General features: G+C 42.5%; 1 protein-coding gene and 1 long non-coding RNA gene across 7 annotated transcripts in view; one reads left to right on the top strand and one right to left on the bottom strand.

The window, feature by feature from the left end:
• The window catches only part of DICER1 (dicer 1, ribonuclease III), a 72,323-nt gene extending 64,828 nt beyond the window's left edge, over positions 1-7,495 (bottom strand). For 4 of the 6 annotated variants that reach the window (XM_023205560.3, XM_023205557.3, XM_023205558.3 and 1 more), the window contains exon 1: positions 6,729-7,049. The gene's annotated coding sequence lies outside the window, so the exon portion shown is untranslated. Of the gene's footprint in view, positions 1-6,728; positions 7,050-7,415 lie in introns of those variants that run through there. The other 2 variants (XM_031935743.1, XM_023205561.3) reach the window with 2 other exon arrangements.
• Positions 6,978-27,629, top strand: part of LOC111538263 — a 25,943-nt gene continuing 5,291 nt past the window's right edge. Inside the window, exons 1-3 of the long non-coding RNA XR_002730278.2 lie at positions 6,978-7,343; positions 7,678-7,719; positions 8,367-8,527. This is a non-coding gene — a long non-coding RNA (uncharacterized LOC111538263). The remainder of the gene's footprint in view (positions 7,344-7,677; positions 7,720-8,366; positions 8,528-27,629) is intronic.

Below are 27,629 nucleotides of genomic sequence, written 5' to 3'. Positions count from 1 at the left end.
CAGCAACCACAAAAAAAGAAATTGTATTTTGTTAGGTTTAAAATTCAGGTGAAACTCTATTGAATGTCAACTAATAAATGTAGAAGGAATAAAAAAAGTCACCATTTTTAACTATCACATTAGTAATTGAAGCCATAATCATTAATGGATGCTAAAATCATTGGGTGAAGGTTGCTAAAGAATATTTACATAGTCTAAAAGCTTTTCTGCAGATTACCTACTAGTTACAAATGAAAATTGGTATTTTTATCAGTGGAAAAACCTGATAGATACCCCTTTAATCCAAGTGACAAAGCTAAGGTCACCAATATTGGGACAAACTGACAACACCTACCTCATGTAGTTTTCCTACTAAAAGTACAAAACTTGAATCTATCTTTGCCGAGGGAAAGAAGGGAAGAGTGTCTTGCTCTGTTGCCCAGACTGGAGTGCAGTGGCACGATCATAGCTCACTGCTACCTCAAACTCCTAGGTTCTAGAGATCCTCCTGCCTTGGCCTCCCAAAGTGCTGAGATTACAGGAGTGAGTCCCTGTGCCCAGTGCCAAAACCTGAATCTAATCATAAGGAAACATAAAACCTAACCTGAGGTTTCCTTTACAAAACACTTGGCTTTATATGCCGAAGTGAAGCATGGTTTCAAAGATGATGTGTTAATTCATGCATAGCAGACGAAGAACGTGTTATTTATGGAAAGTTAGAGACATTTAAGGCATTGTTACATTTGGTATCACTACTACAGAAACCAACTAAGATAGGTGAACCAGTATAGATAATCCTCCTCGAAAACTTGTCTGTAAAATATTGTTCTCAAGCCCTCTTTTCCTTCATCCTCCATTGTATTACTAGACCACACATTTCAATATTAATAATTTGGGGGCTCACAATATAATCTAATCACATTAAGACTATTGCATGTTAAAATTTTCTCTAATACACATACTTAAAAGAAAAATATCACCGAAATTTTATCAAATGCTAGTTGTGTATCATGAGAGTTTAAGAAACTCCTTTTTTTCCTCAAAATCTCAAGAGGCAAACACTACTATGACAGTTTATAGACAAGGAAGCTGAGACTCAGAAACGTGCCATATGCCCAGTGCTCCTTGGTTATAAAGTCGAAGAATCAGGATTTGAACCCTGGTCTCTCTGACACCAAATACTTGCTCTTAAGCATCCCTACAAACCTATGATAAAACACTAACATTTAACTTTGCAAAGTGGAAAGAGCTTAAAATACCATGAATCAGAGCAACTGACAGCGATGGCTGGGCAGCAGGATGCATAAGAGGAGGACAGGCTGTGTGTTCATCATGTTAATCTCACCTCCCAGGATGTTACCAAAAGAGGAAAGACAGAAATCCTGCAATCTCAAAATATCTCAGAGGACTAAATACGACTACTACCTCTCTTTTTCCCTTCAAACGGGGTCATGTATCTAACTTCTCAATCAAAGAACCTTCCTACATCATGTCAAAGATCAGTTTTTAAACTAAAAATCTTCTCTCATTATTCAAGTTCTCTAAGTACAGTTTTTTGTTTTTTGTTTTGTTTTTAATTCTGAACTGGTTAACTGACCTCATTTTCTAATCCTCAAGAATTGTTCAAATGTGCTGTTAAAATCCCTGCTTTATTGCATACATTGAGCTGTCAAAGAAAGAACAAGCACAACACAGTTAGTCTGCGCCAACAAGGAGAAAGTCTGCAATACAGTAAAGCTCCCAATTTTGACAGCTGTTTTCTCCCATGATTCTTAACACTTCCCTCAGTCTGCAACGTTTCTGTGCACACAATCATACATACCTCACAAAGCAAAAAGGACCAAGCAGCATGATTTGTCCAAAAACGTAACAGTAATAATCTTTTTAAAAGCCTTAATATGCAAGCAATATTCTCCACAAAACTGTGTTAGCTTCTAAATATTTCAAAAAGTATTATAAATTAACTTATTCATTCAACAAATCTGAGTGTCTCCTATATGCCAAGCACCATGTCTGGTAATGAATATGCATGAAGAATCTAATCCTTACTATTCTATAAACCTTACCACAGCCAAGAACATGTAATGCTGCTATAAGCCTCAAAAAAAGAAAAAAAAAAAACCTCTAAGGCCAAACTTAAGCCTGTCACGTCTTACTTCTAGTAACAGTCTTGCTGACATCCTCAGACAATGTTTTGTGGCATCTTCTCAGTCACTTATTTAAAGTGTATATTGCGGTCACTGTGTGTTAAAGGAGTACCAACAATTCACTGACAATTTTAGATGAGAAAGCCATTTCGTACTCAGAATTATTTTAACAAAGGCTTTATTACGCAACTGAAAATGTCAATTTCACCAGCTACATCTCAAAAATAACGTTTTCCTTTCTGTATTAATTCATCAAGTATACACCGCGATACAAGCAGTCTTACTTTTTAGATCAACACATGTTCCTAAAAACTGGGTGAAAGGGCCGGGTGCGGTGGCTCACGCCTGTAATCCCAGCACTTTGGGAGGCCAAGACTGGCAGATCACAAGGTCAGGAGATCAAGACCACTCTGGCTAAACACGGTGAAACCCCATCTCTACCAAAAATACAAAAAATTAGCCAGGCATGGCGGCGGGCACCTGTAGTCCCAGCTACTCCGGAGGCTGAGGCAGGAGAATGGCATGAACCCGGGAGGCGGAGCTTGCAGTGAGCTGAGATGGCGCCACTGCACTCCAGCCTGGGCAACGCAGCGAGACCCCGTCTCAAAAAAAAAAAAAAAAAAAAGACTGGGTGAGAATTCCTACTTGGAAAACCGTCACTGCCCATGTTGTCCAGAGAGCTTATTCCTGAATGGATTGTTATTCAGCATCTGTCAACAGCCTGGAATGAGACAACTGATATTCAAGGGACACCACCTGAAAGAAATTAATGAATCAAACCACTGGAACAGTGAACACCTGTATTATTAAAGCTTTTCTATTATGCCTGAGGCTTTTACCCAGTTTCTCTAAAATGGCATGTGAAAAAATGTTTCTCTATCATTTGTAAAATGTAAAACATTTTCTCCATATATTGCTAATGCTATTTAATGTAATAATTCAAAAGACCGATTACTCTTCATACAAGAGAAAAATCTGCTTCTCCTAATTGGTATGCTTCCTTTCATTAATCAATGTGAGTTACATGCAGGCACTCACCTTTCCTTGCCCCAATCATTCATCTGATTCTCTGCTCTACATTCTATACTACCAACCTTCACCGTTTTCATAGTACTCTAATACTTTCCTATTATAAGACCATTTCAAATCCTTTCTCAAAATAGACATCATAAACTATTAAATAAATGTACTAATACTAGAGTCTTAGCAGAAATTTGGAAGAACTGAAAACTAGCCATCAAAAAATCAAAAGGCCCAAGTCCCACAGGCTAAGGAGGTGGAATACCAAGAAAATAATGCTGCCTCAGAAGACTACAGTCATCTGGCAAGTGGTAAATTGCAAAGAAACCTGTGAATAAGAGCTAGTATAATACATACATTGGGCTTTTGGGATGAACTAAGCTCTTGAATGTCCAAAAAGCACAGCAAAAGGTAAACAAAACAAGTCACTTGGCTCCAACTTTCTCTTTATACAAATTAAACAAAGATCTCACCAATATCTTCCTCTGGCATTCAATAAAGTACATCATTCCATGTTTGATCAGTTTTTGAATACCTACTTGCCAAACACTATGATAAGAACCAAGATCATAAAAAGGAGTAAATCCTGGGCTTCAGAGAGATTACAGATTTTACTGACAGAGAGATGTTGTTTGCAGGAAATTATCAGTTTGGAGGAGCCCGGAGAAAACTAATACTGCAATAAATTCCGAGTCTAGTCTAGTGTTTTGATGATCAAGAAACAATGTGACCACTTTGAGGTGTATGTGTAAAAGAAGGGAAAGCATGGACTCAATGAATTATTTGTATACCTATGTTCACAGCACCATTACTCACAGTAGCCAAAAGATGGAAGCCACCCAGGTGGCCATGGACAGATGAATGGATAAACAAGATGCAATATATTCATAAAATGAAATACCATTCAGCTTTTCCAAGGAAGGGAATACTGACATCTAAATCATCACAGATGAGCCGTGGAGACACTATGCTGGGTGAAAAAAGCCAGACACAAAAGAACAAATACTGTATGATTCCACTTACTTGAGGTTTCTTGAGTAGTCAGAGACAGGACATAGAATGCTGGTTCCCTGGCATTGAAGGTAGGATGGAAAGAGGAGTTAGTGTTAATGAGAACAGTTTGAGTTGGGAAAGATGACAAAGTATGGCGATGGATGCTGGTAATGACTAAAAACAATGTGAATGTACTGTATGCCAGCTAGTTGTACACTTAAAATGGTTCAACGTTATGTTATGTATATTTTACCATGCCAAATAAAAAAAAGAACAACTATCTGAAATATTCAAATAACCATTCATTCACCTGAACATTGAAGGCTAGACACAGCTTCATTCATTCCTCAAGTCTTAACTGAGGAGTCAATACACACGATGCAGCCCTGAAATCCACTCGGAACAGTAATGCCATACAAAGATCACGCCTGCAAAGATTCTGAAACCAAACCAGAATTTGAGCTTGGCTCTGCCACTTCGAGATTCCTAACTTGGAATAATAATCACGGACTCTGAGTTTCCTTGCCTGTAAAACAAGGGCAATATTGAGTTGATCGCAGGGTCACAGTAAAGATTACAAGAGAATATATGTAGAACCTGAAACATCTTGGCACGTAACAAGGAGGCACTCAATAACATGTTTCCCTTATCTCCTTTGCCATGAGCAAGTGCAAGTGTGACCATGACATGGTAGGGTCGCAAGTGAGAGAATGTCTACGAAATATCTACCTTCTCAAACGAAACAAGCTTCTCACATGTCAGATAGTGGTAGAGTATAAAACATCGCAACGCCACAAAAGTCACCCTCTCTAGAAGGTAGCACTACAAGTACTGTACAACCCACTATGTGACACCACAAAATCACTGTCAAATAAGAATCATGAGCCACATCAAAAGAAATGCCTTCTAAAACCAAGACAATAAAGCTCAATAATAGCAAAACAACCCTGTTACCCAACTCACACACTGAGCCACGGGCAAAATACAGCAGTCAGGGCTCAACCTTCAAACATGAGATGGAAGCACAAAAAGTAAAGCAGGCCCTCACTAAAAAGGATTGTAGGAAAATGTCTTTTCTCCCCACATAAATAAAAATGGACTAACTGTTCTTTTCTTAAAACAGCATTTTGGTGCCATGAGTAAATCTATAAACATATGTTACCATGATCAATGTTTATAGTGACCATGTTAAAAGCGATCTTTAGTTTTTTGTTTTTTTAATGTATTGAGTTTTATGGAATATGCCCTAAAATGAAGTTTTGAATGTATATATAGCACATATTACATATAATACACATGTAGCTTTAAAGGAGACTTTGCAAAATAAACTGGCTATTCCAGAACCTAATTCCCAAAGATATCAATAATATCGAAAATTACTATTCTTTAGGACCTGGCTTATCCCGAACCCATCTTTAGTAAACTGAGTTTTTTGGTGAGGATGTATATTTTTATTTAGAAAACTTAACGCTTACACCAATACATTTTCAATACAGCTAACCTGTTTTAAAAGCACATTTTTAACAATATTTTCCGAGTTACTTAACTCCTAACCTGAGTCCTTTTCCACTGACTCAAAACAAGCACCACGAAGACAATCAGGATTGTAAAGATTCAGAATATTCGAAGACAGAAGCATAGACGTCCAAGTGATCCTCGTTCATCAGATGAATGTTTTTAAAACCTGAAAGTCCTAAGAACGCTTACTTATCGTGTAGACCAGTAACGTGTCCCTTTAACCACAACTCTCTCCACAAAAGCACTGAGTGAACACTACACACCAAGGACCCTCCACTCATCTCCACGTTTCCGCAGATCTTCAGGATTCTAAGGACACACTCAGTGGTTTGCTAGCTCTGACCTCCAGGCAGAGCCATCAGGGCAACTCAGCTTTTCTGGACAATCTACATAAATCTGATGTGCTAACTTAAAACACACTCTGATTTCCCCAAAATCAAAAACCCTGAAGAAAGGTTCCTCCGCAGGGTCTGGGCATTTTGGCACAAAAACATCTGAGGGGAGAGGAAAAAGAATGGCCTCGGCCCCGCCCGCCCCCCGGGGCCCCGATCTGGTCTCCTGACAGTAATCACACAGGACCCTCCCGGGAGGGACCTAGAGCCCGACTTCGTTCCCTCCGAGCGCGGCGCAGCGGCCCCATCAGAGGAGAGCCCCAGGGTGCTCCGGATGGCAGGGCTCGCGTCTCCACCTCCGCTGTTCCTGCGCCACTTTCGCGCGCGTGACGGGACCTGTCAAGAACCCCCTGGCCTCGCCAGGCCGGGGCGTGGGCAGGCGCCGGCGTCCCCCACCACGCCACGGAGGTCCGGAGAGTCTCCCAGGGCTGCCTCGCGGTGAGGCGCCGGGGTCCGGGCCCAGGAGCAGAGCCGGGGCGGGCAGACGCCGGGTCCACAGGCCGCGCTGCGCGGGACGAAGAGGCAAGCGAGGCCGCGCCCTCCACCAGCACCCGCCAGGCCCGGACGCGCGGCTCGGGCCCATGGCCGGCACGCGGGCCTCGGCGCGGAGGCGGGAGCGCGGATGGGCGAGCCGCTCCCAGCCCCGGACACAAAGCTGCTCCGCGGGAGCCCGCCTCACCTGCAGCACGGGGCGCCGCGGGCCTTCGAGAACCATCGGACCCCGCTCCGGCGCGCGCGTCACAGCCCAGGCCTCCCGGAGCCGCCCGGCGCCGCCGCCCCCGCCGCCATTTCCTCGCGCTCGCCGTCGCCTCGTCCCCGCTGTCAGGTTACTCCATTCACCTGGGCCTGCAGCAGCCTGCCGCGCCTCCGCCTCGACCCCTCCCGCTGGCGCCTGCGGAGACTGCGCAGCGCCCGGCTGGCCCGCAGCCTGCGCACGGCCCGCGGCAACGGCGCACAGCCGCTTGGAGAATCCCACTGGCGCCCGCGCCGCCCCTCCGCGCCCCTCACGCTCCGCTCGCCCCGTGGCGGCATGAGAGCGAGCCTGTGATTGGGCAGGGCCCGGCGGTGAAAGGTTAATCCCGGCCCCCCAGCCACTCAGGAGCAGGGAGACAGCGGGTGAGCGCGCCGAGGCCGAGGCGGTGTTTGCGGCCCAATGCCGAGACTGGACCCTAGTGGCCGGGAGTCTTCGGGGCCCTCGGGAACCCGCGCGCCGAGGCCGGCTAAGTTTGGCTGACTGTCTGAGCTCTCGGAATTCGACTGCCTCCATTGTTGCCCCTTCTGGCACCCACAGACCGTAACGTGGCCGTAATTGTTCCCCAGAGAGCCTAGCTTCTCTCTGAGCACCTCCCTCCCCTTTTTAAAGTACCTTCCCACTCGCCTGCGTTTCCCCGCGTTAGTGGTGCAGGGGCCTTCGCATTTGGGGAAATAACAAACACCCACTTCCGCCCCCCACCCCAACTGGGATCCCCAGATAATGAGAAATAGACGGTGGCCCTCTGTATGTACACTGATCATTTGCATAGGTCGGAACCACCCACCACATCTCGTAGCTAGGAATTAAAATATCGGTGGGAGTTACATAAGTGACTGGCTTAAAGAACATTGTCTTAATTTATCCCCAAATGTAGACATCTGTTCAGTGGACTCCCTGATAGGCCAGTTTGCTCCAGGTGAGGTGTGCTCACAGCAACTGCAACCGTGTTTCTTTCAGCCCATGGGCGTGAGCAGAACCTACTCTGCGCCCGTGCTGTCTGGGCTGTGCTGTTCAATTTGGGGCCACCAGCCCCGCATGGCTCCTGAGCACTTAAAGTATGGCTAGTCGGAATCGAGGTGTATGCGTTCTTTACCAAATAATGTTCAAAAAATTGTTACATGTTGAAGTGATAAACGTTTTTTGATATATTGGGATCAATATATCAAAATATATAAAAATACCAGTTTTATTTATTTTTTAGTGTGGGTCCTACAGAATTTTAAATGTCATCTGTGACCTGCATTATATTGCCATTGGGCAGGCTGATCTAGGGCTTGCATGCCTGTGATCCTTACGTGCGCCCTGTAAGGTAGGTGCTTTAACTGTGTGCACATTGTGAGATAGGTGCTGAAACTACTTCCTTTTTTTTTTTTTTTTTTTCTTTTGAGACGGAGTCTCGCTCTGTCGCCAGGCTGGAGTGCAGTGGCACGACCTGGGCTCACTGCAATGGGCTCCCTGCAATCTCTGCCTCCCAGGTTCAAGTTATTCTCCTGCGTAAGGCTCCTGAGTAGTTGGGATTACAGGGGCCCATCACCACACCCAGCTAATTTTTGTTATTTTTAGTAGAGACGGGGTTTCACCATTTTGGCCAGGATGGTCTGGATCTCTTGACCTCGTGATCGGTCTGCCTTGGCCTCCGGAAGTACTGGGATTAGAGGCGTGAGCCACCGTACCCGGCCTGCTTCCTATTTTAATAGATGAAAAAGTGGAATGACTTCCAGCAAGTAAGTAGCCAGTAAGTGAACAACTGAGATTTGAACCCAGGTAGTCTGGCTTTGAGGCTGGTGTGCTCAATCATTACTGTGCTAAAATCTTGATAATATATTTACTATGAATTGGCTTAAAGTTTCACTTGAAGATAGCATATTCATGGGCAAAATTAGGAAGTAGGATGCTCCTGGCAGACCTATGTATTAAAAAAATAGTTTCTTAAATGTCAAGCACTGTGAGCCTGTCATATCTTTAAGTCCCCAGTCATACATATAAGGCTTTCTGGAGATAATTCTTCATGAGAAGGACAGCATCTCAGTGTGGGGATAGGCACTGGCCTCTACTGGCAGTGGAAATTTGTGGGCTGGTACAACTTCAGCCCCTCTGGTTGTCCTCTCGCAATCTGTCAAGACTAGCCAGGCTGCTTGCTCCATCAGCAGGTTTACCTGACTTTTGACTTTTTATTTTTATTTTTATGTTTTTTTTTTTTGAGGCAGAGTTTCGCTCTTGTCGCCCAGGCTGGAGGGCAATGGTGCAATCTCGGCTCACTGCCACCTCTGCCTCCCGGGTTTAAGCAATTCTTCTGCCTCAGCCTCCCGAGTAGCTGGGTTACAGGCGTGTGCCACCACACCTGGATAATTTTTGTATTTTCAGTAGAGATGGGGTTTCACCATGTTGGCTAGGCTGGTCCCAAACTCCTGACCTGCCTCGGCCTCCCAGAGTGCTGGGATTACAGGCATGAGTGGCCGGTTTATCTGATTTTTATCAATTTCAGTTTTTATTTTTAAAATAAGTGGTACATCCATATTGTTCATTTATCAGAAAGCCTATAAAAGATACACAGTGGAAAAAGACCTCCCTCACACCTGTCCTCGTGTCACAAATAGGTGACCACTGTTTCCTGCTCATTCTTCAAAATGTTTATGTGTATACAAGCCAAGACATACTCTTTGTGTTCCTTGTTTAGAAAAATGCCAGCATGCCGTACATATTTACTCCACCTTGTGTTTTTCACTTAATGTAACCAGAGGACATGTTTATAGTAATACATACAGAGCTCCTTGCTGTTTTTTTCCAACCCCCTTAATATATTATTGCAGGTATATCCATACCATAATTTACCAGTTCTCTACTGATGGATATTTAGACTTTAAGTCTTTTGGAATTAAATGTTGATCCTTTTGGAATCGATTTAATATATAGGGTGAGGTATGGATCCAAATTAATTTTTTTGTCCAGGTGGCTACACAGTCATTTATTGAGCAGTTCACTTCTGGACTCTGTATCCATTCTAATGGTCTATTCATGCTTCACTTGCTGGTTTGTTTTAAATCCAGAGACATAAAATCTTGTAAGGGATATTGTTTCACACTTTGGATCACTAGAAATCTTAGAGCCAATATTTCAGCCCATGTTAAGCAACAGTATAGTACCATGTGGTATGCATTTTCTATGGGCTAATTTTTATTTTCCCTTAGCCCTGATTATTTCCACAATTTGGTTTATTTTTTGTAGAACAAGCCAGGATTTAAATATGCCTTTAAGACTCTCTGTTTACAAGTAACAGAAACCAACCTGAACTAGTGCAACCAAAAAGGGAGAATTTATCATAATGATGTAGGTGCTTCCCACAAAAGCTGAGAATAGGAATACAGCCACATCTTAGCAAAAACTAGAACCAGTCATTGGAAAGCTTCCAGGAACCCAAAAGGTACTCTCTGTGCCCCTCCTCTGTGATTGTTTTCTATATGTCTCTACTAACTTGTTCTGTCTGCTTTTCCATCTACATGGGAGAATATAGCCACTCCCATATTGGACTGGGCTGTCAGCTCAGTGGGGAGTCCGAGCTCTAACAAGGAAGATGGAGCAGCAGCCCTGCAAGGCCAGACAGCTGATTACATACAGGAGAACTACGCAAAGAAAAACTATATTGAGGGTAATGGGAGCCAAATTTCTCCCTGTTGGAGAAGGGAGTTACAAGTACAGAGATAAGAAAAGCAAGAAGTTTGTGTGATTGGATTGGAATTGGAGATATTCATGTAAAATCATGGTTCTTAATACATGTAGATATAAATATAAATGTAAAAGTGTGTTTATATATTTTGTGTATGTGAGATTTTGAAATATATATTTGGTCTTTGATCTCATTTTCTGGTGTACAACTCCTAAATTCCTTACAAACACCAAAGTGATGTCTTTTGTATGCTAGTGAGTTGGCTGGTGGCTGGGAGCCCCTAGGTAGTTTTAGGATGGGGCTGGTCATCAGAAAGACCAAGGCAGGCTCAGAGGGTTAGACCTTCAGCCTATCCCCAACTTCTTGGAGAGGAGAAGGGTTGAAGGTCAAGTTATCACCAGTGGCCAACAGTTTAATCAGTCATGCCTTATCTAATGAAGCCTGCATAAAAACCCATAAGGACAGGGTTGGAGAGCTTCTAGATAGCTGAACACCAGGAGGTTCCTGGGAGGGTGGTGCACCCAGGGAAGGCATGAAAGGTTTGAGCCCCTTCTCCCATACGTCATCCTATTTATCTTTTCTTCTATATTGTTTGTAATATCCTTTGTAAACGTAAGTGTCTCGCTGAGTTCAGTGAGCTGCTCCAGCAAATTAACCCAAGAGGGGGTCATGGGAACAACAACTTGAAGCCTGTCAGAAGTTCTGGAGGCCCAGACTTGAGACTGGTCAGTGGCCAGCGACAGAGTGGGGCAGTTGTTGGGGGTGTCTTGGGGAGTGAGCCTCAACCTGTAGGATCTGATGCTATCTCCAGGTTAGAAGGGAATTGGAGGACACCCCATTGGTGTCTGCTGCAGAATCGATTGCTTGCTTGGTGTCTGGGGAAACACCCCCCGACATTTGGTCACTGAAGTCTTCTTTGTTAATTGTTGAGGGTGAGGGAATAGGGTGTGTAATTTTTCCACAGTCAGATACACACACACACACACATCTATCAATGTGTGTACATATATTTCCTAGGCCTACCCAGTGGGAAGGCCTTGGTGCAGCAACACCACATTAGCCAAAAGAACACCTAACACCTAGCTCTAAACACCATTCTCCATGAAAAGGAAACAGGGCTCTTTAGAGAAATGACTGATTTTAGGATTGGGCCAGAGAAAGTACAGTATGAGACTGGAACATCTTGTGCTAGAAAGTGTGGAAATGCTCAAGAAATGGTGGAGACAGTTCAAAAGGACAAAGCAATCAGCCTGAAGAGGCTCCTGTTGGCCAAATCTGGGACAATTTGAACATCGAAATCATAATAGCAGGAGATTATATCCCATGGGTTCAAATGGAATCCATGAGTCCACACTTTTTAAAAAAATAAATGGCAATAAAGAGCTCCTCTTTAGAATATAATTCAATAATACATTTTGAAAAAAGAATGAAATTGTAACCCAGTCATAGGTTCAGTAACCCACTGCTTGCAGAGCACAAGAGTGAGGTCTGCTATAAAGAAAGTGACTTTTTATTCCAAAGCTTAACACAGGGGGAAACGTGCAGGTTCCTGCCTTGAGGGTACTGATTTGCTTCTGGGGCAGAAAGCAGGGGCTTTTAAGATGGGATTTGGCATGAATGGCATGCAGGGGACGGAGCAAGCAGGTGAGGGTCCATATGACTCTCCTTGGAGCTTTATCTACCAGGTGTTTGAGCTGGCACCATGGTAGACAGAACTAGACTGTAAAGTGGCCATTGTCTGAGATGCTCTCAGAAATGTGATTCCCAGTGTTGGAGGTGGGGCTTGGTGGGAGGTGATTGGATCATGGGGGTGGGTTCCTCTTGAATGGTTTACCCATTCCCTGGGTGATGAGTGAGTTCTCACTTGGTTCATGTGAGATCTGGTTGTTTAAAAGAGTTTGGGACCTCCCCCTTCTCCCTCTCTTGTTCCCACTCTCACCATGTGACACACTGGCTTCCCTTCACCTTCTGCACTGATCGAAAGCTCTCTGAGGCCTCACCAGAAGCCCACTAGATGCTGGCATCATGCTTGTACACCCTGCAGAACTGTGATCCAGTTAAACCTTTTTCTCTTTTTTTTGTCTTTTTTATTATACTTTAAGTTCTAGGGTACATGTGCACAACGTGCAGGTTTGTTACATATGTATACTTGTGCCATGTTGGTGTGCTGCACCCATCAACTCGTCAGCACCCATCAGGTCGTCCTTTACATCAGGTATAACTCCCAATGCCATCCCTCCCCTCTCCCAACCTTTTTCTTTATAAATTACCCAACCTCAAGTATTTCTTTTTAGCAAGGCAAAAATGGACTAATACAGAAGATCAGTACTAAGGAGTGGGCATTACTATAAAGACAGTTGAAAATGTAGAAGTACCTTTGGAGCTGGGTAACAGGCAGAGGTTGGAAGAGTTTGGAAGGCTCAGAAGAAGACAGAAAGATGAGGGAAAGTTTGGAACTTCGTAAAGACTGCTAAAGTGGTTATGACCAAAATGCTGATAGAGATATGGACAGTGAAGGCCAGGCTGAGGAGGTCTCAGATGGAAATGAGGAAGTTATTGGGAACTGGAGTGAAAGTGTTCTATGTTACATCCTAGCAAAGAGCTTGGCTGCATTGTGTCCACACCCTAGGAATCTGTGGAAGGTGGAAATTAAGAGTGGTGACTTAGGTTATTTGGCAGAAGAAATTTCTAAGCAGCAAAGCATCCAAGAAGTGGTGTGACTGCTTCTAACAACCTACTATCAGATATGAGAGCAAAGAAATGACTTAAGTTGGAACTTAGATTTAAAAGGAAACCAGAGTGTAAAAGTTTGGAAAATGTGCAGCCTGGCCATGTGGTAAAGAAGGAAAAAGTGTTTTTAGCAGATGAATCTAACTACTTGCTAGAGAGATTTGCATGAATAAAAGGGAGCCAAGTGCTAATATCCAAGACAATGGGGAAAAGGCCTCCGCAGCCTTCCAAAAATCTTCGAGGCAGCCCTTTCAAATGCCCAGAGGCCTAGGAGGAAGGAAAGGTTTCAGGGGCCAGGCCCAAGACACTTCTACCCAGCACAGCCTCAGGACGCTACTCCTGGTATCCTGGCCACTCCAGCTACAGCTGTAGCTCAAGGGGCTCCAGGTATAGCTTGGGTTATTGCTTTGGAGAGCAGAAGCCACCATAAGCCTTGATGGCTTCCACATGGTGTTAAGCCAGCAGGTGGACAGAATGCAGGAGTGAAGGAGGCTTGGCAACTTCCACCTAGATGCCAGAAGATGTATGAGAAAGCCTGGGTGTGCCCAGGCGAAAGCCTGCTGCAGGGCCAGAGCCCTCATGGAAAGCCTCTAATAAGGAAGCACCAAAGGGAAATGTGGGGTTGGAGCCTGAACATAGAGTCCTCCCCCAGGGAACTGCCTAGTGGAACTGTAGGAAGGAGGCTGTTGCCCTCCAGGCCCCAGAGTGGTAGAGACACCAGCAGCTTGCAAACTCAGTGTGGAAAAGCTGCAGGCACTCAACTCCAATCCATGAGAGCAGCCATGGGGGCTGCACCCTGCAAAGCCCCAGGGTAGAACTGCCCAAATCCTTGGAGCTCGCTCCTTGTGCCAGTGTGCCCTGAATGTGGGACACAGAGTCAAAGGAGATTATTTTGAAGCTTTAAGATTTAATGACTTCCCTGCTGGGTTTTAGACTTGCATGGGGCCTGTAGCCCCTTTCTTTTAGCAGAGTTCTCTTTTTTGGAATGGGAATATTTACCCAGCATCTGGGTACCACCATAGTATCTTGGAAGTAAATAACTTGGTTTTTATTTCACAGACTCATAGGTAAAAGAATGGCTCTCCAGATGAAACTTGGGTCTAGGGCCTTTTGAGTTAATGCTGGAACAAGTATTTTTAAATGTAAGAAGGACATGAGACTATGGGGTTCAGGGGTGGAATTATATAGTTTGGATGTGTGTCCTCTCCAAATCTCATGCTGAAATGTAATCCGCAGATTGGAGGTGGGGCCTGGTAGGAGGTGATTGGATCATGGAGGCAGATCCTTCACAAACAGTTTAGCACCATCCCTTTGGTGATGACTGAGTTCTTAGTTCACATGAGATCTGGTTGTGTAAAAAAGTTGAAGACATCCCTCTTCTCCCTCTGTTTATTCTGCTGTCACCGTGTGATACACTGGCTCCCTCTTCATCTCCCACCATGGCTGAAAGCTCCCTGAGGCCTCACCAGAGCCAAGCAGATGCTGATGCCATGCTTGTATAGCCTCCACATCTGTGAGCCAGTTAAACCTCTTTCCTTTATATATTGCCCAGCCTCGGGTATTTCTTTATAACGATGCAAAATGGACTAACATACTCTGCCTTATAAGTACAGATCTTCTTCTTAAGCAAACAATAAATTCAGCCTTTTCATTCAAATACTAAGGGGTGCCCTCTTCCTTGGACAGTTGTCAGTGCCTGCTAACATCCCAAACTAGCAAGGCCTCACCCACCCTGATCAGCTTTAAGGGAATACTTCCCCCAAGAGAGTTCCTTTCCTGGGGGAATTCTGAGTGTCACCTGTTAAAATATTTTTTCTGATTTGTTCAATATATATTCATTGAGCACTTCCTTTGTGTGAGAAATTATTTTAGGGGCTAGAGCTACAAAGTTGAAAAAATAAGATGTGGTCCGTATGTTCATAGAATTCACAGTACAGCAGGAGCAAAATGACAGTATCAATGAAGTTTGATGATTGCTGTGGTAGCAAATGCACATGGATGGATATGGGGCCACATAATTAGGGGACTCTAAATAGTCCATGGCGTCAAGGAAGGTCTTCCTAAGTAGAGAATCTACCTGTAGCACTGAGACCTAAAGTACTAGTGGCCAGGTAAAGGGCACAGAGTGTTCCAGGTAGAAGGAACAGCATGCCCGAAGTCCAAAAGCAAGGAAGTCTGACTTCTTCAAAGAACTGAAAAAGAAGTCCAGTATTTACCCAACACAGCGCAAGAGATAAGAGAGAGACAGGAAAACGTCACCAAAACACAAAAGAACTCGTATCATGTTAAGGATTTGCTGTTTCATCTAAAAGACATATCCTATTAGTTCTGTCCCTCTAAAGAACCCTGACTAATACAGGTAGTAATGTTTGCTCATTTGCCACTCAGTTCCTGCTGTACTCAGTTTTGAACGGACCATGGACTGGTACCGGTCAATGACCTAGAAGTGGGGGACTCCTGGTGCAAAAGATGTAGTAGCGGCTTTGAGGATAGTCTTAATGGGAGAGAAATATCTGAATCAGAGACATTTGGACAGTAAAAGTGTGAATGGTTTACTCTCTTTTGTTTTTCTGAGATGGAGTCTCACTCTGTCACTCAGGCTGGAGTGCAGTGGTGCGATCTCGGCTCACTGCAAGCTCTGCCTCCTGAGTTCAAGTGATTCTCCTGCCTCAGCCTCCCAAGTTGCTGGGACTACAGGTGCCCGCCACCACGCCTGGCTAATTTTTTGTATTTTTAGTAGAGATGGGGTTTCACCATGTTAGCCAGGATGGTCTCGATCTCCTGACCTCGTGATCCACCTGCCTCAGCCTCCCAAAGTGCTGGGATTACAGGCGTGAGCCAGGACACCCGACCTACTCTCCTTTTTTATAGTTGTGGTTGCAAGGCCCCCAAGACTTTATCTTCTAGAAAGTAGAAGATGCAACTAGGGTATGACATTGCCACGCATTAGAGCTTGGAAATCTGACCAAGGGCCTTCTTCATCATAATTAACATTAACAGTCTTGCCCGGGCACCGTGGCTCATGCCTGCAGTCCCAGTACTTTGGGAGGCCGAAGTGGGCAGATCACTTGAGGTCAGGATTTCGAGACCAGCCTGGCCAACATAGTGAAACCCCAAAACTACTAAAAATGCTTGTTTTTTGTGCTACCTTACCTGCAACTTAACCTTCCTGTCCATCTCTGCCTTACAGATCTTTTACTAGAGGGTTGTTCACAAAAGTTTGAAACTTGTGTGTATGCAGTAAAGGACACATTTTATCATCAGTTTGGTTGCTCTTTGATTATCTGCAGGTACAAAATGACCCGAAACATTAGGAGATACCCTGTTATTTCTATTAACCATAAGGAAAAAGAGTTCATTATAAGATATATTTTATCTTTGTAAATTATCATTAATCTTTCAAGATTGGCCAAGGCAAGCAGGTAATTACCAGGCTTCCACCTTACCTGGTCACGGGCTAACCTGGACTTTGCATTGTCCCATACCCTTTCTGAAAGGCTGCCTGCTTTCTTGGTTTGCAAAATATGAAACTCAATCCACAGTCCCTATATAACCTTTTCCCGCTCACCTTTCAGATGAACATTTGAACCTATGTTTACCATTTTAAGGTTAACTTAAATTTTAACACTTCCTATAGCATCTACTCAGCCAAACTGTCCTTCAACCAAAATCTCTTTGATGAGTCTAGAGTTGAGAAAACTGCTCAGGAGAGGGAGAGTGTGGTGGCTTCACTTCAGCTGCCTCTGGGTAGGATACTGACTCACCCTTGTTCATTGTAGATTCTAGTATCTACGTGTCTGTCAAAGTCATTCTGCTCATCCCATGGCTGGATCATTTGGCCAGTTTCTGAGTCACATTAAACACATTATGTTTAATTCAAAAGAAAGATTCTTTTTGAATAGTTAATTCTTCTTGTTCCAGTAATTCATTCCTTCATTCTTCAACAAACATCTTTGGAGCACTGGTCATGCTCTAAGACTGCCCAGGAGACTGGGAACATAATGGAGCATAAGCCCTAGTGTGTCCAGTGGGAGGGTAGGATGTTATGACCCCTAGTTTACCTCTGTCCCCTGCCCTCCCACTGGACTGTGAGCTTCCCAGGGTCACACATTTGGACTTATTCTCCATTATGACTTCAGTCTCTCAGAGAATCTTAGGCACAAGTTACAAAGGCTTTTTTCTAAGGGTTAATGATCTTAAAATCAGTAAACCAGTTTTTTTTAGTGATCTCTGGTAGTTTGCTTAATATAAAGAAATCTAATTATATAACTTTCCTAAAGGTTATCTATTTTAAAAAATCAGCAAAAGATGACTTAGTTTTTGAGATAAATAATAATAGTAGTGATGCAGTAATGATAAATAACATGGAGAGAGCATTTTTTTTCCTTTAGAGATGGGATCTCACTGTGTGGCCCAGGCTGGAGTGCAGTGCTTATTCACAGGCATGATAATCGTGTACTACAGCCTCGAACTCCTGGACTCAAGCAATCCTCCTGCTTCAGCCTCCTGAGTAGCTGGGACTATAGGTGCATGCCACCACACCCAGCAGATAGGGCACATTTTATGTGCCATATATTGTATCAACAGATGGATCGTAATCACTTGATCATTTCTTCTCCTGAATCTCTTATCTTGGTTAAAAATGCCTGCCCAAGTCCAGTTCGTGGCTCAGTATGGTGCATCCCACGGGTGAATTTGAACTCTCTCTTGTGATTCTGTTTCCTCCTCTTTGTACTGTTATTGCCTGCTTCTGGTCCTCTATTTCTCCATTTTCCGTCTCTCTAACCTGCCATCCTAACCTGCTACCATCCACCCTCTCCTTTGTTGCAAGCAAAGGCTATTGCCCCAGGTGACTGCTCTCCTGTCCCTGCCCTGTATCAAACCTCTCAATGGCTCTCCAGTGTCTGCAAACTTTTTACTCTCGAGTTCAGAGTTTTCAGATGCTGGTTCCTGCTTATGTAACTTCTTGCATTGCTAAGAAGTTAGCCTTCTAACACCTTACTAAGATTTAGCCACATCGGGCTGCACTGTTTCCTACACACGATGAAATTTTGCACCTCCATGCAGTTGTTCATGCTTTCCCCCTTGCCCACAATGCCCTTCCTCTTTCTGTGCCCTAGAAATCCTGCCATTCTTCAGTGTTTATCTCAACTGGTCTCCTCCTTTGGGAGGTTGCCCCGTTCTGTGACCTGATACCGTACTTGCTCCAGACCCCACTCCCTGCAGCAGAAAGAATTTCTTCCTTCTCTCTGCTTCCAAGGCACACTACATATACTTTTATTCTAACACTTATCACAGGGTATAGTTTTTCTTGAGTATCCATTTCATCTATCAGACAAAAGTTCCTTGAAAGTTCTCTTAGTTCAGAAAATGAAATCTGGCCTGTGCTAGGCACAACTGCTGTAAACAAATGACCTGGTTCTTCAAGGAAACGGAAGGCCCTTTCCTTGCCTTCCAATGGTGGTCAGCCTGGGATAAATGAGAGCACCACTGGCCTCTCCTTGCCCTTTCCCCTGCATTTCCATTTTCCTGCCCATCTCTCTGACACTTTCCAAACGTCCTTCCCCCACTCATCGCTTAATCGTATCCCACTCCAATGATTATGGTTTTAGGTAAAGCAGAGTAACTCTTTTACACTCTAAAACCTTGGCTTTTCTGAGTCAGCATAAAGTCAGCAGATCACCAAACGTCAGCCTGGACTAGAGGCTGCCCTCAGGCTGCTCACCTAGGAGCTCCTTGAGGGCAGCATCCTCATGTTAATTATATTTATATCCCTCAGAGTCTAGCAAAAGGCTCTGAGCATGACATCACTTAAAAACTTCTGAATTCATTATGAAAGTCCGTAAAGACGAAAGCTGGAGATATCCAATTCAAAGTATTTACAGTAGATGGAGCTATCTATTTCACTGTGGTCCACTCTTGTATTTCATGTATCATGTAAAATTATTAACATTCTGGCAATTAATCAGGTCATACTTTTTGAAGAAGCACATTAAAAACTATGAGACTTGCCCTGTTTTTCTTGTAAGCTATAAGTTGCTAGAAAATGATACTAAAGTGTTTCCCTAGATATTGTATTGTTATTAAAAGCAATTGATATAAGTAATTGAAGACCTTAGAAGCCAGAGACACAATGAAATCTTCAAGACCTCAATAGATGAAACGTGCAAAGGACATTTATATTTCCTGTAAGGGCAGCCAACTTATAAACAGAGAGGTCAACCCTCCCACTTGTCATCTTTAAAAAGGCAAAAAAAAAAAAAAAAAAAGAAAAAGGTTATTAGTTGGCAAATATACTTCTAAAATATATTTTCTAAATTAACCAAAAATGTAAGTGCCCAAATCTGATAAAGTTCTGTTGAAACGGTTAACATTCATAGTAATGATAATTGCTAGTCTTTTGGAAATCAACTTGGTAGGAAAAATAAAAATAATCCTTCTTTTGAACTGCTGTGTTTTCATTAAGAAATAATCTAAAAGGAAAAAGTCAAATTCATGAGGTCATTTGTTACAGCCTTTTTTATTGTAAAATATTCAAACAACCAAAATAATAAATATTAAGTGACTAAGTAAAATATGATATTAGAATTATTTGACATCCTGTAGCCATTAGAATATGTTTGCAATCTATTTAGAGATATGGAAAAATGCTTATGACTGAGGGGGGGTTGGACCAAACTCAGAATATAATCTTGTATCTATTCTCTGTTAGACTTTCTAAAAATTATACATAGATAAAACAAGGATTGAATTAAATGGAAAAATTAAAATTGTATATATATATATATATGTTAAGTGATTACTAGTGAATTTTTTTCTTTAAAATCTTTTTGTTGTTATAATGTTTTGGCAGTTAAAAAATTTAGAATATTTACTTCATCCTTTTCAGTTTCCTTGCTAGATGGAAGCAGGTAAAAATTTGTTGAGATTCAGAATTTTGCATCTAATCAGAAATAATAGAATTGTCATTGGTTTTGTATTGCTCTGCTATTTTTCCATCAATAATACACATATTTCTGTCCTCAATTTGGTATAAATTAAACACCAGACTACAGGATCTTTAAAAAGAGGGAAACAATATCTTATTCATACGTTTTCCCCAGATCCAATACAGTGCTTGGCACATAGTAGACACTGAATACCACTTCTCCATAATCTATATTAAGTGACCAAGTGGCTAAATAAATTTCTAAAGACGCTCTCGCCTTGTGGCTGTGAAGTTCATGGATTTCATCCTGATTTACCAGACATAAAACAAGCTATTGAGAGTCTCCCTGTGCATGGGTCATTCAGTGAGTGTCTTTTGAATGAATGACCACTTGATGTAGTCATAGAAATTGGTTCTAATATAGGACAGGAGAGATGAAATATCTCTCAGTCTAATTTATATGTAGTAAAGAATAAGTTTCTGAGATTGTGGGGCAACAAAAAGGTCAGGGTTCGATAGTTCCTTTCCCAGTATTTCTGACCTCGGGAGACTAGATGTGGGAAAATGGCAAAGACCAAAGGAATATGTGTACAGTCATTTCAACAGCAAGATTCATGAGTAGGACACATCATTTTCACTCAACATCTTATTGGTCAGAACCTAGTCACATGGCCACACTGAGCTGCAAGAAACACTGGGAAATAGTCTTTGCAGGAGCCTAAGGCTGAGCTAAATACCTAGCATAGTTCACAAGATACAACTAGTAATCTGCCATCACAGGATATTTTTAAACTTTTTATTATGGAAAAGTTCAAGTATACGAAAAAAAGGTATAATGGACTTTAGTGTATCCATCACAAGTCTTCAACCATTACCAACATTTGCCAATCCTGTTTCCTCTCTCCCCCATCTTCACTTTCCCACCCACTATATTTTCTTCCTGGGTTTCTTTAGTTGTTGTGAAATATACATAACATAAAATTTGGATTGTTTTTAGCATGCCAGCTTACCCACGAATACATCAAAATGCATCTCTGATAATCCCTTTTTTGCTTTATCATCTGCCATTTTCACACATAAGATTAATAATTCATTAATATCATCTAATTTCTAGCCTATATTAAAATTTATCCATATGTCTAAATAAATGTCTTTTTATAGTTATTCAAATCAGGGGCCAAAGTCCATAAATTACATTTGGTTCTGTCTTTTAAAGTTGTTTATTTTTTATTTTTTAGAAATGGGGTCTTCACGATTTTGCCCAGGCTGGTCTCAAACTTTCCATCTCAGTCTCCTGAGTAGCTAGGATCACAAGTGCCTGCCACCACACTTGGCTGGTTATTATGTCTTAGAAGTCTCTTTTGTTTTGTGACATCTCCTCCCATCCACTTTAAATACTATTATCAATTTATTAGAGACAGCAGACCGTATTTTGGGAACAATGTTCCACGGTACATTTTAAACTTTGATTGAATTAGGTCTTCAGGAAACATCTTTAGATTTCTAGAATGATCTGGTCAAAAGGCATCAACACCTCCATGGCGCCTGCTCACCACACTGACAAGTGGACAAGTTTATCAAGTAGAATGTCACCAGTTGGTATTTTCATGTTGCGTCCTTCACAGCTTGGTGAACACCAGGTGGCTGGTGTCTGAAATTGTATGCTAATTTTGCATGTGTAAGTTGTACCTCCATTTATAATTTGTCAATTTAAAAATGTGTAAAGTAACTTACATTTCCTTAGTTGCCATTGTAGCCCTTGTATTTATTTATGATTTGCACTTTCTCTTAGGTGACTTGACTGTTCATATCCTCGTATTAGGCAAAGCTGGACCCCTCTAACCTCTTAGATGACTCTGTAGTAACTTCCTATTATAGTCATGACTCTCTCTCTCTCTTTTGAAATTAAACTTAGAAAAAGAATAGACTTTTTTTTTTTTTTTTTTTTTTTGAGATGAGTTCTCGCTCTGTAGCCCAGGCTGGAGTGCAGTGGTGCGATCTTGGCTGACTGCAACCTTCCGCCTCCCAGGTTCAAGCGATTCTCCTGCCTCAGCCTCCCAAGTAGCTGGGATTACAGGTGCCTGCCACCATGCCTGGCTAAGTTTTGTAGTTTTAGTAGAGATGGGGGTTTCACCATGTTGGCCAGGCTGGTCTCGAACTCCTGACCTCAGGTGATCTGCCCACCTTGGCCTCCCAAAGTGCTGGGATTATAGGCATGAGCCACCGCACCCGGCCTGACTTCATTTTTTAGAACAGTTTCAGTTTACAAAAAATTGAGCACACAGTACAGAGAGTTCCAATATGCTCCCCGATCCCACTCACAGTTCGCCTGTTACTAACATCTAGCATTAGTGTGGAACATTTGTTATAATTGATGAATCAATATTGATATGTTATTAACTAAAGTTCATAGATATTATTAACTAAAATCCATAATTTTTATTAGGATTCAATCTTGGCATTGCATGGTTCTAGGGGTTGTGACAATGCATAATGACATGTATCCGCCATGACAGTTTCATACAGAATAGTTTTTACTGCCCTAAAAATTCTCTACGCTCTGCCTATTCATTCTTCCCTGGTGAACCTTGGCAACCACTGATTTTTTTAGTCTTGCCTTTTTTTAAGTCTTGCCTTTTTTTAGTATTGCGTTTTCCTTTTTTAAAAACAATTTTTTTAAGAGACAGGGTGTCACTCTGTTAACCCAGGCTAGAGTGCAGTGGCAGTATCACAGTTCCCTGCAGCCTCAAACTCCTGGGCTCAAATGATCCTCCCACCTTGGCCTCCCAAAACACTGGGATTATAGGTGACAGCCACTGTGCCTGGCCATGGTTTTGTCTTTTCCAGAATATTATATAGTTGGAATGAGACAATATGTAGCCTTTTCAGACTGGCTTTTTACATTTAGCAGTATGCATTTAAGATTCCTTCCTGTATTTTCATGGCCTGATAGCTCATTTATTTCTATTGCTGATAATATTTTATTGCATGAGTGTACCATAGTTTGCTTATCTATTCAACTATCAAAGGACATCTTGGTTTCTTTCAAATTTGGCAATTAAATAAAGCTGCTAAAAACATTCAAGTATACATTTTTGTGTGGACATCAGTTTTCAATTCATTTGGGAAAATGCCAGGAGCATGATTGTAAGATCATATGGTGAGTATGTTTAGTTTTGTAAGAAATTACCAAACTGGTTTCCAAGTGGTTGTACTTTGCATTCCTACCAGCAATAAATCAGAGTTTCTGTTGCTCCACATCCCCAATAAGATTCGGTGATGTCAGCGTTTTGGATTTTAGCCATTCCACTAGGTGTGTAGTGGTATCTGATTGTTGTTTTGAATTGACAAGTCACTGTGGATGTATAATATTGGGCATCTTTTCATGTCCTTATTGTTCATTTGCAGATCTTTGTTGGTGTCTCTTCAGATCTTTTTCCTACTTTTTATTGGGTTGTTGTTTTCCTACTGAGTTTGAGAGCTCTTTGTATATTTTGGATATAAGTCCTTTATCTGGTTTTTCTCAAATACCTTCTCCTAGTCTGTGGCCTGTCTGTTAATCGATCTCTTAATAGTGTCTTTAACAGTTAAACTTTTTATTTTGAGATAATTGTAAATTTACATGTAGTTGTAAGTAATAATACAGAGACACCCTGTGTACCCTTTACTCACTTTTCCCCAAGAGTAACATTTTATAAAACTATCGTGCAGTTATCGCAATGCAGTATCACAACTGACATTGATGCAATAAAAATGGAGAACATTTCCATCATCACAATGCCGGGGGTTGGTTTGTTTATTCCATTTATATAATTAAATGCTATAAATTCCCCCTCCCCCAAAATTAAATAAATGAAAGGATATGGGGCTGCTTGTAAAATGGCAGGAAGAGGTGGAGGACCAGATTTGAGATTCTAAAGCTTCAAGAACAATACCCAAATCCGATGAGAAAATGCCGGCAGGGTTCAGCCCTGCCAAGCCCTCTGGACCCCGAGAAAGAGAGAAAGGTGAGCTTTCCAGCACTTGTGTTTGTAGAACTTTTGCTACAAAACTGCAGAATCCAAAATAAAGCAGACAGCCATCTGAGTGTGAACACCAGATGGTTTATATCCATGAGTTCACCCGCGAGACAAAGCAGAGGAACACAATCCGATTACAAAGGATGCTGGATTTGGAAGAAGAATTTTCAGCATGAAAATCTCTCAGCATCAGCCCTCTGTAAACCAAAAATATTTTTGGTTTACAAAAATTCTTTAGGAATTAGAAAGTCTGGTAGACTTTCATGTAAGCCCTGTTGGTTAATGCCAGAGAACAGGGCCACCCTGGGGCTGCGAGGCAGGTGGGGAAACACAGTTCTGTAGTTCTGCCCTCTGAATGGACTTCCTCCTAGGCCAGGGCACCCTTAACATTTTACCCGAAATACTGGTTCATGAAGGGAAGTTGGGGTCCGACATGCCTCATTATACCTCTCCAGCATTAACATCAGCACAGACCTTAAATCTGATTGGAAACGTGTTCAATCTATTATCCAAGAAACATTTACAACCATTCTCCAGGAAGCCTGCTGACATGAAGGCTTCATCTGCATGATAAAACTTTGGTCTCTATTGATAACTCTTTCAACCAATTCCCAATTAGGAAAACTTTAAATTTACCTGTAACCTGGAAGCCCCTCACCTTCAAGTTGTCCCACCTTTCTTGATCAAACTAAAGTGTTTCTGAAATATATTTGTTTATTTTATTTTATTTTAATTTTTTATTTTTCGAGATGGAGTCTTGCTCTGTTGCCCAGGCAGGAGTGCAGTGGCGCCATTTCAGCTCACTGCAACCTCTGCCTCCTGGGTTCAAGCAATTCTCCTGCCTCAGCCTCCTAAGTAGCTGGGATTACAGGCACCCGCCACCATGCCCAGCTAACTTAAATGTATTTGATTGAAGTTTCATGTCTCCCTCAAGTCTATAAAACCAAGCTGCACCCTGACCGCCTCAGGCACATGTTCTCAGGATCTCCTAAGTGCTGTGTCATGGGCCAAGGTCATTTCTATTTGGCTTAGAATAAATCTCTTTAAATATTTTACAAAGTTTGACTGTTTTTGTTGATACCTTCCTCTGAGGTGATAATCAAGATATCTACTGAGTTATAGTGGAAAGTTAGATTTTTAGGGACAGAGAGATCAGGGTTAAAATTTAGACCTTGTAACCTATTGCCTACAGGTAGCCTTGGACAAGACATTCATCAGGCTCCATTTCTTCATCTGTAAAATTGGGGTGGTAATCTATCTTCAGGGTTATTGCAAAGATTGAAGAATAAAATGAACATCACAGATCTGATGAATGTTCTGGTTTCTAACACTTAATAAATGGTCATTCTATCAGGAAAATAATGAGGTAATTCCATTTCCCAAGATGAATGAGAGACCGGAGCTACTATCTGCTTCTCCACTATTCATTCTCTCCTTCCATTTTATTAACAGAGAGCCTTTTTGTTTCTTAGCGGGAGAACTTAAAGAACTGCATTTCCCTACGTCCCTCACAGCCCAAGGGGTGACCCTGTTCTCTAGTGCTGGCCAATGGGACTCATATGAAGATCTACCAACTTTCTATTTTATATTCTTCTTGTAGCTTCCCTGCCACAGGAATGTGGGGCTGGGGTGCAGAAGCCGTCTTTGGATCAGAAGAGAACGTGAGGAGGAAAGCAGAAGACAGAAGTCAGAAGAACTTGAGACACTGGTGACACGAGTCCCCAGGACCTTCAATCACCTGTTGGAGGAAATTAAAGCTGGCAGGGGCCCACATTCCCCTGATCCTACCTCCTTGGCCTCCTAAACTGATGGGATTATAGGTGTGAGCCACAGTGCCTAGCCAGGCACTGTGGGAGGCCATGGCGGGAGGATTGCTTGAGCCCAGAAGTTCGACACCAGCCTGGGCAACATAGCGAGACCCTGTCTCTACAAATTATAAAGAAAAAAATTAGCTGGGTGTGGTGGTCCAAGCCTGTGGCCCCAGCTACTTATAAGGCTGAGGTGGGAAGATGACTTAAGCCTGGGAGCTTGAGGCTGCAGTGAGCCATGATCATGCAATTTCACTCCAGCCTTGGCAACAGAGACCTTGTCTCCAAATAAATAAATAAATAAATAAATAAGAAAATTAAGCCCAGAAAATTAAGCCCTATGTGGAGAAGCCAGTGTAGTCAGGTTTCTGTAACTTGCAGTTGAATGTTACCCCTGACTGAGGTAGAGACTATGTCTCCCAGGCCCACAGATCCAGGGATGACCTGGCTGTTAATAATAACTTTAAAATACAAATAATATAATGTGCGGGAGTGGGAGGGCAGCCTGGACTTTTATCCCATTTACCACACAGCAAAAGTGAGCACTTATTTCTTGATGGATTTAGAAAAACCAACTATTTTCCCATAGCATCTGTGTGATGGGGTGTCCATGCCTGGTGTGAGGTACAAAGCACCTGTCTCATTGGTCCTTGGAGTGCAGTGCTGGTTCTCATTCCACATGCTGCACACAGAAGGACTTTTAGGGATTCCCTCCCTCACCAATTTGTGTCCAGGGCTCCCAAGTGTTTGAAATGTGGGGAGAAGCCTAATTTGGTTCAGTACTGTCTGGTGCCTTGATGATGCTGGAAGATGCCAGCTGACTGAAGCCAAGCATTCGCCTGCATCCAGTGTGGCATTGGGAAGAATATCCTGTATCCCAAGAAGCCACAGACCCTAGGCAGTGTCTTTGCCTAGCAGGAGTAATTTCTCTAGTGATAGACTGGCCTGCTTGCCAGAGCTGTGGTCAGTGAAGGAGGCTCACAGCTGAACTGGTTAAGGCTATTTGGGATAAAGTTCCTGTGAATCATAAGCCACTTTCAAGGGCATTTGGTAAGGGGCCTGTTCTGTTGTTAGCCAACTCAAGAGTGGCTGTAGTGAGAATGCCGCTTCCTTTGCATCCTTCTCCCCATCTTCAACACCACCATCATCACCATCACCATCACTATCATCATCACCATCATCACAATTATCACAATCATCATCACTATCACTATCACCATCATCATCGCTATCATCATCACCACCACCATCACAATGATCACAATCATCACTATCACTCTCATCACCATCACCAACATCATCACCATCATTACCATATCACTATCACCATCATCATCATCACTATAATCACCATCACCTCCATCATCATCACAATTATCACCATCATCACCATCATTATCATCACTATCATCACCATCATTACCATCACTATCATTGCTATCATCACCATCACCACCACCATCACAATCATCACAATCATCACTGTCACTATCATCACCATCACCAACATCATCACCATCATTACCATATTACTATCATCACCATCATCATCACTATAATCACCATCACCTCCACCATCATCACGATTATCACCACCGTCATGATCACCATCATCACTATCACCATCATTATCACCATCATCACTATCATCACCATCATCATCACTATCACCACCAT

This window comes from Piliocolobus tephrosceles, chromosome 6 (assembly GCF_002776525.5).
Source record: "Piliocolobus tephrosceles isolate RC106 chromosome 6, ASM277652v3, whole genome shotgun sequence".
NCBI classification, from domain to species: Eukaryota; Metazoa; Chordata; class Mammalia; order Primates; family Cercopithecidae; genus Piliocolobus; species Piliocolobus tephrosceles.
Note: the sequence above shows the minus strand (reverse complement) of the source record. Positions and strands in the feature narration are given on the sequence as shown.